Raw genomic sequence first — 11,766 nt, forward strand, 5'->3', positions numbered from 1 at the left:
TATGGTGATGGAAAAAAAAAAAAAAGATGGAAGCAAAACTCTCACTAAAGTATTGTTCACAAATGTATTTCAAAAGCATTGAAATATAGTTTTTCCTCCACCTTATATTATGTCCTTCAGAAAAGTTATGCAAGCAAATGCAAAAGTTCTCTGGGAAATAATCAGAACTAATGCTAACACATTTATGCCTAAAATGAATCAGTGGGCAGAGAGTTCCAAATGAAGAGGAAAGACTACAAATTAGTGGGTATAGAAGAAGTACGGTTTATAGTTTATGGTTGTGGGTTTGTCCACGACCAGGTTATTTGGACTGAATTGCTCATCTGGCTTTCAGGGTCAATTTTAAGTTCATGCCTCAAGGACACATTGTGGAGAACAAAGTAGGCAAGCATAATTGGCTGATTTTTAATTATAATAAAGCTATAAGTTGAGGCATAACCACTGACCTTTTAATAATCCAGTTGTGTGCTCCACAATGCTTGAGCTTGCTTGAGCATAGACTGTATGAGCTGTATCTACAACGCATTTCTTACAGTTTTCAGCAGATGCTGTAGCCTCTAGAGCACAGGTAAGATAGTTCCTTGCATTCGTCCCATAATTTGCACAACTGATCACTCACCAAAACACATTGTTCCTCACATTTCACATATATAATCAAATCAATGGAAATTTGAATCAAAACTGATTATAAATGTGACCCCAGGAGTCTAAACTGATCGTCAATTTCACATATTTACATTTACAGCAATGTGCTTTTATTTGTGTGTTGTTACACAAATAAAAGCACATTGCTGTACAAATGATATTTTCTGTGCACTCTGAAGGGGGCAGTAGATTGAAATACTTCCTCTGACATGTAGAAGATATGCAGCAGAACCATAATATGAAGACAGGAAGTGTGCTTTTATTAGAGCACTGCACACTTCCCTTTACACGATGGCTAACAGAAACATCAGTCTTCCTTCCTAGACTGTAATCACCCCACATCTCATGAAACGCCATTCAGAGCACATCATTTTGGAGAGGTTGCCATAGAAACCATATAGTAGCAGAGCACAGATGAACACAGCAATTTCCTCTCGCACTGTATACTCAAATGAAAGGAAAAAAGAAGACAACATAAGACAGCAGAATGAGGAAAAAATGCATGCATACATACATTCCAGCCTGTTTTAGGATTAGAGATTTTCTGTTATTGAAACAATTTGCTATTTTTTATGACCCATGCATCAGCATCAAATATTATCTCTCAGCATTTTTCATGTCCTCACAATACTCCACGTCAAAGGATCAACATTTGACCAGCAGACTGTTAATGAAGATCACTACTACTAATCTTGCTCAGTGTACTAAATTCTGACACAATTAAAACTGATAAACACTTATACTTAATGAAAGCATACATAAAATGAGAATGTAATTATGTGGTGCAAAGTCCAAATTCAAATTGAATCAATACAATACTTGGCAAGTGATTTCCAGTCCTTGGCATAATTTGCATTGGATTGGGAGAGTAACTGTTTCTGTTTTTGGAATTTTGGGAATTTTGTGGTTAAAAGAGGAGCTTGTGCTGACGTTAAAGAATGAGTAATGTATGATGTAACTATGCTGTTTGTTGTTGCAATAGACCTTCGATTTTTGACTGTAATGAAAGCAAGACTGTAAGGGATAGAAGTACAGTGTGTACAATGGATTGTGAGGTTGTATTAACATAGCGATTATTCAGCTGACTTTTAAAAAGACTTTTAGTAGACAAAAACATTTCATAAGACATACAACACTTTTTAAAAGTTGTGAGTTTTGAAAATGACATGGGACTTTATACAGCATATGCCATTCTAAAGATGGTAATTCTATCTTTCACAGCTTCATTTTCATCTGTTTAAAATTCAATATGGCATCTGTCCTGAATAAAAGTCTATTTGTCATTATGACGTCTGAACATTATATATGGGAAATAAGTTACAATTTTATTGCTAAAATTCCCTATTTCCAGCTAAAGCAACATAATTGCTGAACATTTTCTCACTACTTAAATATGTAAAATTAACTTTACTTAATCCATTCATGTTTGTATCATTTCTGTTGCAATAACCGAAACCGGGCAGTGGAATTTTAGTTCCCAGCATTGCTTTGCATTGCTTTATTCATCAATTTGTAGACTTAAAAAATATATGTAGAAAAGATTCATCACCATGTTGCTCTGCCCAACGTGACTTGAATGACCAGAGCCCCCCATATTGGAAATCCTCTTAAGTCTGTCCCCACTCCTCATCATGCCCATCACGGACACAGAGCAAAACCTCACAGCCGCCTCGAACCTAGAACCATGGCCATGGACCCAGAGCCTGTCTGTCCTGGAGCTAGAGCCTGCCACGATGTCTTGGAGTTTGAGCCCACCATCATGTCCATCTTGGAATGGTTGAGTGAGGAGCCTTGGATAGCCACTGGGAGACTGAGCTAGTTCCCACCCTTTTGCCTTCAGCTCCTCCCCTTCTGCTGGCTCTATTAAGCTCCCCAGCTCCACCTCAGGTTGCCCAGTCTGCAGCTAAGCCTAGGTGCTCAGATCCCACAGCTCCATCTCTGAGCCCAGGACTCCACCTCTCCACCTTGACCCTAAGACCACCTTGACTCATCTCTCCAGATCTGCCTTAGTCAGGCGCCAACCTGGTTCCACCGCGGGCTTCCCGGCCTCTGGCTGCACCCTTTTTTGAGGCATCAGGTCAGGCCTACAGGAGAGGGTGTGCTGTCACGGTTGAACTCTGTTCTCCTTCACACTGTTCACTCTACTGATCACCTGCCTGTCAATCAAGGACTGCACCAAGCACACACACACTCATTCTCTGTCTGATCTCGTACATGTTAATGTTAATTTTGATTGTTAGACTCATGAGTCTATAACCGTTATTTGTTTTGTATTTACCTGTGTTGCTAATGCGTGTTCAGTTCTTCACCTTCCGCATTTGAGGACCAACGGCACAAGACCACGGGAACCAGACAAGACCTCTGCACCTGTGTTTGATGACAACACTGAATCATCAATGAACTGACTCTAGCTGAAAAATGATTTTGCATTATTGACAAACTATTTTCCTGTTTAACACTGTAAAGCTGCTTTGACACAATCAGTATTGTATAAAGCGCTATACAAATAAAGGTGACTTGACTTGACTTGACTTGAGTTCATCCTCTGCCTCTGCCTGGTTATCACCGTTACAGAAATTAATTCGATTAAGAAGACAAAAGTGTCATCATTTAGCTCAATTCAGTTCAAGTTTTGTTCTCATCCAAAAGTATAAGCACAGTCAAATTGAAAATAGTACTGAATATTGTCAAGACTGCTTATTACGAGTGACTTTCAGTAGATTTGGACAGCATGGGTTGTGTTTTTTTGGACTTATTTCTAGAAAACAGGTGTGTATTTAGGCTTGTTATTGGTTGTTGCCCATGGGACTAAATGTATGACTGCTTTATTGTTATTCAGTGTGTGATTATACTACTCTGTCTGTCAATATCATGGGAATCACTGTCTGTTTGAATGAGACCTGTGGTGTCAGAGGCAAGTAAGCGTTCTCCCCTTTCTCACTGAAATTGTGCTGTTATTTGTGATAGAACAACATGTATTTAAAGATTACATTACATTTTGTGCATTACAATTTTTTTAACCTTCTAAAAAAATTTGATGTAGCATCTTTATGTCATTACATTGCCGCTTGCAAGACAATCAATCAGTGCACATAGATATTTAGCCAGATATATCTTGATAGCCAGGGAAAATAAAGTGTCTGGAGTTTACATGCTTTATGAGTTTTTGAGGACAATAAAATCACCATTTTGAATTAAGTGCATGATGAGATGCCGGGGGAGTTGGATGACTTTTTTGAAAGGGGCTAGAAACGGTTCAAGGAATGAAAATGAACTGTTTTTAACATAACAGAAACTGGAACAAACTCCCTTTCAAAGGATGTATAGGGATGCCTTATGCAGTCTTTGTGATGTGCATATGCCCCTTCTCTCTAAAACCATAGGGGCACATTTTTGGGCTTGTTTTTCCAGACCAGGTTGCTTATTCTGGACTTTTTTTTTTTAAGAATAGGTCACTTATTTCTCTAGAAAAACCTGGCAACAATGTTAGTGTACTGTATGTTGTGTCACTCAATGAGCAGTAGTGTTAATTCTAGTACAGTGGCAAGAAACGTCTTGTTTTTTGCATGTGTTATACTAACTATAAAAACTATTTTAAACATACAAAACAATCAAGAGTTAATGTTACCCACTTTCAACAAGTCCCTAGTTTTGTAATATTTTGGCAAAGTTTGGTAGATTTTATGTAATTCCTTTCAATATGTGTGGTCTCATGCTACGGCTCCATCAGTCTGTTTGAATGAGGGATTACAGGAAGAGTAGCTCAAGGCACTTTTATCTCTCCACACAGCCGCTGTGCACCAAATTATCAGTCACAGAGCATGTGCTCTAGCTGCAGCTCTGGCTCACATTCATAATGTTGCACTGGACCTAAAATGAGACTGCAGCCACATTATTACCTCCAGCCTGAGCACCTCCACCCGGGGGCTTGACTCTTCCAGTCCAGCGCATCACAGTCAACAGCCATTCACCCTCATGCCCTCCTTTTGTGTGACTCTAAGATCGCCAGAAAATAGACCCTCTCCTGGCAACAAGGGGAATGGGGGTGTCCCCCTAGTTAGAAATCGCGGTACGGGGTACCTAGATCGGACCGAAAGGGAACTTTAGCATCTGCGATTAAAGGGGCAGGGGCTCGAGACATCTCCAAAAATATATATTAGGCTACTTTGCAGAAACTGAAGAATCTAGTTAAATCAGCCATGATATGATTATTGGTATGATATGATGTGTATGCTCAGGACTGCAGTTTTTTTACAGTACTGTTCCGCATGAACATACTATGTAATTATTATAACAGTTACAATAACTGGGTATTAACTGAACCTACCCCTAAACCTAACCTTAACCCTAACCCATGTAGTTCCCTTTCGAAAGGGAACTCGTGCGCCATCCCCTAGAGGGCGCTATGGGGAATGCCTCAGGCATGGCCAGTGTCTGAGGAGTGAGTCTAATCATGACAATTGAAATTGGCAGGCGGCAGCCTATGACGTCCTTACTTTAGTGACCGCGAGTATAAAAGGGCACCTGTGAAACATGTCATCCTCTTTCTTGTCTTCAGGGGACCATCTGTTTCAGTGTGTCTAATAGGCAATAGAAAGATGGCTAGTACCAGCACTAAGGAGTTCAAAAAGTGTGTTCATCTGTGTCATTGTTTCCTGACATCTGATGACACACATGAGATGTGCGTGATGTGCATGGGTGAGGAGCATTCACGCTCAGTCCTTGAGGGGCCAGTTTGCGTGCATTGCGAGCGCTTTCCATTGAAGAAACTTCGCTCTCATCTGTCCCTTTTCTTGAGGGAATCAGGACAGCCATCTGTACCTCAAGGCTCAGGACCTGCTGCAGCTGAGGCCGGTAGAAAGCTGCAATTGTGGGGTTCACAGATGAAGCTCACCGGCGAGTTTGAGAAAAGTATGAGCATTACTCGATTGTCGGCAGCTGACGAGATGACATATTGTCTCTCTCATCATCTGATTCAGCAGCAAGTCCACTCCTTGCCTTAAGCCAAGATGAGCAGGAAGAGGCTGCTATGAGCGAGGATTCCTCTGAGGACTCGCAGCCCGCTTGCCCCGCATATGACGAGCTGTTGGACGTTATGTTTCATGGCATGAAAAGTTTAGATCTGCGGTGGAAGCACGAGAATTGTGAGCTCCCTCTGGGGCATCTCGATGAATGCTTCTTGTCGGGACATAACCTGAGGTACCCATAACTGAGGTGTGGCGATCTTAGGGAAAGCCATATTCTGCCTGCATTCGCTTGTCACAAGCTAATTATGCTGATGTGGAGGGGATGCGGGAATATGGTTATGCGTTTATGCGTAAGGCATCTGCATTGAAGACCCTGACTCTGCCAACTAAGCCGCTGCATGTTACATCACGGCTGAATGGTAGAGCATATGCGGCAGCGGGTCAGGCTGGGGTGGCTTTGCACATGATGGCCGTGTTGCAGGCCTACCAGGCTGATTTGCTGAAGGACCTGGACCAGGGTCAGGGGCTCCCCTGAGGCGGTGGAGGAGCTGCGCTGTACCACAGATTTGTCTCTCCTTGCCACAAACAAACTGCTGCCACGATCGGTAGATCCATGGCGGCCATGGTGGCTACGAAGAGTCATCTCTTGGTAAACCTGGCTGACATCAGGGAGAAAGAGAAAAACATTCTGAGCTCTTTGGAGCATCTGTTGAGACAGTGGTCGGGAAGGTTTGGGAGGCGAAGGTACATTCCCCAGCTTTTAAAACTTTTATACAGCGCTGGTTCAGGTCTATGTCTCAAGCCGCTAGGGGGGCTGGTCTGTCCAGGTCTAAGGACTGGAGAATAGACCAGAAGGCCAGCACCGCCTCTCATGCTCCCCCTCCTTCGAGTGGTAGAGCATGGAGGAGGAGGAAGGTAGGAGAGACAGTGGTCGGGAAGGTTTGGGAGGCGAAGGTACATTCCCCAGCTTTTAAAACTTTTATACAGCGCTGGTTCAGGTCTATGTCTCAAGCCGCTAGGGGGGCTGGTCTGTCCAGGTCTAAGGACTGGAGAATAGACCAGAAGGCCAGCACCGCCTCGCATGCTCCCCCTCCTTCGAGTGGTAGAGCATGGAGGAGGAGGAAGGTAGGAGAAGAAATCTGAGGGAAATAATATAGAGTAATTGCTCTGAGTCCTCTTTGGGTCCCTGAGGTGAAGCAACATCTGCCTACTTCCCTTCCCCTCTCTCCCCCTTTCCATCTCCTGACTGAGGTTATGTATGGCTTCGGCCACAATTTACACTTGGTCCTGAACTGAACCGATGATGTTTCTGGCAGCATGCTTTTGTTCCATCATCTGACTCACTGATGGTTCAATGAAGAAAAAATAAATAAATAAAGGGGGGGGGCGGTTGTGAATGTGTTGGCGATGTGAATGGCATACTACTTAGTACTCTCTGAGTGAGCCTCTATAGTTACTGTTTGCTATGTTGGAACTTCTTATTTCAGAATGATATCTTAACTGTAAAAAAAGAGGATAGTTGTAGGCTCTCTGTTAGCCTCCTTTCAAAATATCATGAGTGTGGGCAGGGTTAGGTGTCCTCTCTATTTAGAGAGTCGCCATGTTGAGACCTATGCTCCTAGGGCTTGGCCAGTAGCTAGCTAGGTTTTCAGGCTTTCTCTCAGCCTCCTCGGCTACTGCGAGCGTCGTTAGGCCTCCTCTCACTACAGAGGGTGATCTTTATTGAGGCCTCCGCTCCTTAGAGCTCCGCTAGGATAGTATCTGTGTGTTTGGTTACTGCAGCCATTGTCAGACCTCCTCTTGTTATAGAGAGTCATTTTTAGTGAGGCCTGTTCAGTGTGGGGTGTAGTTAGGTCACCTCTCACTTAGAGAGTAGTTATCCTGAGACCTCTGCTCCTAGAGCTCTGCCAGTAGTCAGCTAAGTCGTTAGGCTCTCTCTGAGCCTCCTCGACTACTGCAAGCATTGTTAGGCCTACTCTTGCTATAGAGGGTCATCTTACTGAGGCTTCAGCTCCTTAGATCTCCGCTTGTATAGCAATCGTGAGTGGTAGGCTTTTGGTGACCTTCCTTGTGAAATGTTCAGAAGCGTGGAGAGTAGTTAAGGTCTCCTCTCGATTAGAGAATCATTATGCTGAGACCTCTGCTCCTAAGAGCTCTGCCAGAGCCTAACTAAGTTGTAGGCTCTCTGTGGGCCTCCTTGGCTACTGCGAGTGTTATGAGACCTCCTCTCGTTATAGAGGGTTATCTTACGGAGGTTTTCGCTTCTTAGAGCTTCGCTAGTATAGTAATTGTGAGTTGTAGGCCTTCTGTGAGCCTCCTTGTAATGCCTTTTTTTGTCTTCTTTTCTAAAATCCATGTTTATGGTAAGAGCACTCACTGATAGCTTTGTGCCTTCTCTAAAATATATGTTATGGTAAGAGCACACTCTGGTAGCTTCGTGCCTTCTCTAAAATCCACAGTTATGGTAAGAGCACTCGCTGATAGCTTCGTGCCTTCTCAAAAATCCATGTTTATGGTACGGGTATGCCCCGGGTGCTTTGTGACCTTTATATCTGTGTTTTACCAGAGCAGGTTTGCCAAGTTGACTAAGCTCTCTGTGAGCCTTCTTGGTACGGCAAGCTCGGCTATCTACTGTGAGCGTCGTCAGGCCTCCTTTCACTACAGAGAGTTATCTTCATTGAGGCCTCCGCTCCTAGAGCTTGGCTAGGTGGTAGGGTAGTATGTTAGGTCGTTAGGCTCTCTGGGAGCCTCCTTGGCTACTGACCTTAGTGTGGAGTGTTGCTAGGCCACCTCTCATTTGAAAGGTGTTGTATTTGGGCCTCCACTCTGCAGAGCTTTGTGGACCAGTTAGCACTGAGTGTTAGGCACTCTGTTACCGCTTTTCCACTAGGGCTGGTGCCAGAGCTAGAGCCGGTGCTTGGCCAAGAGTGGCAACCGTGTTTCCACTGGCAGGGAGCAGATCCTTCTACATCACCAACCTGTGACCAAAATCGCTTGTTATCTCTTGCAGAAGGAGAGTGTTGATATGTTCTGCCAACCACTGCTGATCTGATATATTTAATTGTTGTGTTAATGTTGTTAATTTACCTGAACCCATGATGGCTTTTAAGAATGGTGCTTTTCAAACTGAGGTCTGTAGTGGAAACTCGTCCTACTGAGGTCATAGGTTCCCTTGTTTGAGACCAGCAAGGTTTCGGGGCCAGTTCAGAACCAAGATCTGGGCACCGGCCCAGGATTGTTTTGAGTGGAAAAGTGCAGCCCTGTTCCCAATTGGTCTCCGGCTCCGGCACCAGGCCTGGTGGAAAAGCAGTATGAGAGCCTCCTTGGACGCTGGTCTGAATATGAGCGTAGTTAGGCTTCCTCTCTCCTGTTGAGGCTTCCATTCTTGAGAGGCTCCGGTCTATGATTGCGTTGCTGGTGATGGGGTGAGGACTTCTTTGAGTCTTTGGCTCAGCCAATAAGGCACTCATCCCTTCAGCATGGCGGCGTGGATATACTGTTACCCATAGAGCCCTCTAGGGGACTAGCGAGTTCCCTTTCAAAAGGAAATGTCTCAGGTTATGCATCTAATTTTTTGTGAAATGTTCAGAAGCATGGAGAGTAGTTAAGGTCTCCTCTCGATTAGAGAGTCATTATGCTGAGACCTCTGCTCCTAAGAGCTCTGCCAGTAGTTTGCTAAGTTGTAGGCTCTCTGCGGGCCTCCTTGGCTACTGCGAGTGTTGTGAGACCTCCTCTCGTTATAGAGGGTTATCTTACTGAAGCTTTCGCTCCTTAGAGCTCCGCTAGTATAGTAATTGTGAGTTGTAGGCCTTCTGTGAGCCTCCTTGTAATGCCTTCTTTTTGTCTTCTTTTCTAAAATCCACGTTCATGGTAAGAGCACTCGCTGGTAACTTTGTGCCTTCTCTAAAATCTATGTTATGGTAATAGCACACGCTGACTGCTTCGTGCCTTCTCTAAAATCCATGTTTATGGTTTATGGTCTTCTAGGGGATGCAGCGCGAGTTCCCTTTCTAAAGGGAATGTCTCAGGTTATGCACGCAACCATGGTTCCCTGAGAATAGGGAACGAGATCCCTTTGCTATACTTCAGACAATGCTTACAAGTGGATGACATATTTCACAGGTGCCCTTTTATACTCGCCATCACACCAGTGATGACATTATAGGCTGCCGCCTGCCAGTGTCAAGTTCTTTGTTGTGATTAGACTCACTCTTCAGACACCGGTCATGCCTGAGCATCCTCCATAGCGCCCTCAAGGGGACACAGTTTCTCGTTCCCTATTCTCAGGGAACCATGGAGACATTACCTTATACTTCCCAGTACTTTCCTGGGTAAGTACACCATAAGTACCCTGTAAGTACACATACTGTAAAATAGTGTAACCATTTTTCTATTTCTGGGTGATTTAAATTTTACTACTTTTAGCAGATTTTTCAGAATTTCCAAATGTTTATTCTGCTCTACATACAATTGAAGCATATAGTGGTTGAATGCAGCACCAAAAAAAAAGAGCCATTATTCATTATGATATGAACCAGAAGTGGGTAACACTTATAATAACTTTCATTAATAAATCAACAGATCATTAGTTAATATAAATTCAAATAGCTAGAAATTTGAGAAAATGTGTTTGTTAATGTTTACTAATAAACATTATTTATGTGATACGGGTAAGGTTAGGGACACGTTATGTGGTATGGGTAGGTTTGAGGATTAGTTAAGGGGTCAGATATGTACAGGGATCAGTTTGATTACTATAAGGGAACATGGTTCAATCTGTTTATATTTTCTTGAAAAAATTTATTTGTTTTCTCCTGCTGATGTATGATTTAAGGAATATCCTGTTTAATGATATACAGTAGTATACTAATATAAGATTTGAGGCATAAAAATTATTTGCACCTAAATGTGTGTCTTTAGCAAGCATTTAGCTAAATGTAACTAACCACCTTTTACACAGACGTTGTTACAGCAGCTAAAATTCCAATGCCCATAATTACTAAAAGATTAGTAAACATTTACAAATGATGAATAGTCTCAACTTTAGATTGAGTCCTGCAAAAACATGAACAAATGATTTTAGAAATAAGATAAGAAATTTAGATAAGAAATTAGTAGAAGTCTACACAACAAACATAGACCATGTATGACCTTTATAGACTGTGATTATGAGTTAATGAATATTATGTTAACATGAATACTTAAAATTAATTGCTTAAAACGACTAATCAAGCTAATTCTACATTAGTAAATGTAAAAATGTGCATTAGGTAATATGTGAACTGAAGTTTAATTACATTTGTTAAGACTCAAAAGTACATTAACAAATAAGCTTTTAATCAATGTATAATTTCTGAAAAAATCATTTGAATTTTTTTTTAAAAGTGCATGATCATATTGAATTGAAAGTTTAATGACATTTGTAAGCATTTCAATTTACATTATATAATGATCTGTTAATCAATAGGTAATGTTTAATACGTTTATTAGTAATAATAAGTAATGTGAATATATATTAAAGGGGCCATATCATGCGATTTCAATTTTTCCTTTCCCATATGACCCCTTTAACTAATGATCTGTTAAGCAATGCATAATGTTTGCTAATGATTTATTAATGAAAGTTATTATAAAGTGTTATCCAGAAGTGTTGTCAAGACCAGACCTGCCAAGATTCAGACAAAGACTATACCACTAGACCCACGACCTACCAATAATTTGATGTTTTATCATGAATATTTTATTCACTTCCACACACAACACCCACAGTATTTGGGGCCCCACTTTATATTAAGTGTCCTTAACTACTATGTACTTACATCAAAAATTAAGTACAATGTACTTATTGTGTTCATATTGTATTGCAAAACACTTTTGCTGCTATTGAGGTGGGATACGGGTAAGGTTAGGGACAGGTTTGTTGGTATGGGTGGGTTTAAGGGTGGGTTAAGGTGTAAGGGATGGGTCAACTGTGTAATTATAAATGTAATTACAGAAATTAATTACAGATGTAATTACATGCAGGTATTTTTAAAATATAAGTACAATGTAAAAACAACAAAACATTAGGCCTATTTATGCATCTGTAACTGCAGTTTAAACGCATCCATGTCCCCTCTGAGATACATAAACTGTGTAAATACATCTAAATGCT

Source organism: Sinocyclocheilus rhinocerous, unplaced genomic scaffold (genome assembly GCF_001515625.1).
Source record: "Sinocyclocheilus rhinocerous isolate Xijiao unplaced genomic scaffold, SAMN03320098_v1.1 scaffold569, whole genome shotgun sequence".
In the NCBI taxonomy this organism is placed as follows: Eukaryota; Metazoa; Chordata; class Actinopteri; order Cypriniformes; family Cyprinidae; genus Sinocyclocheilus; species Sinocyclocheilus rhinocerous.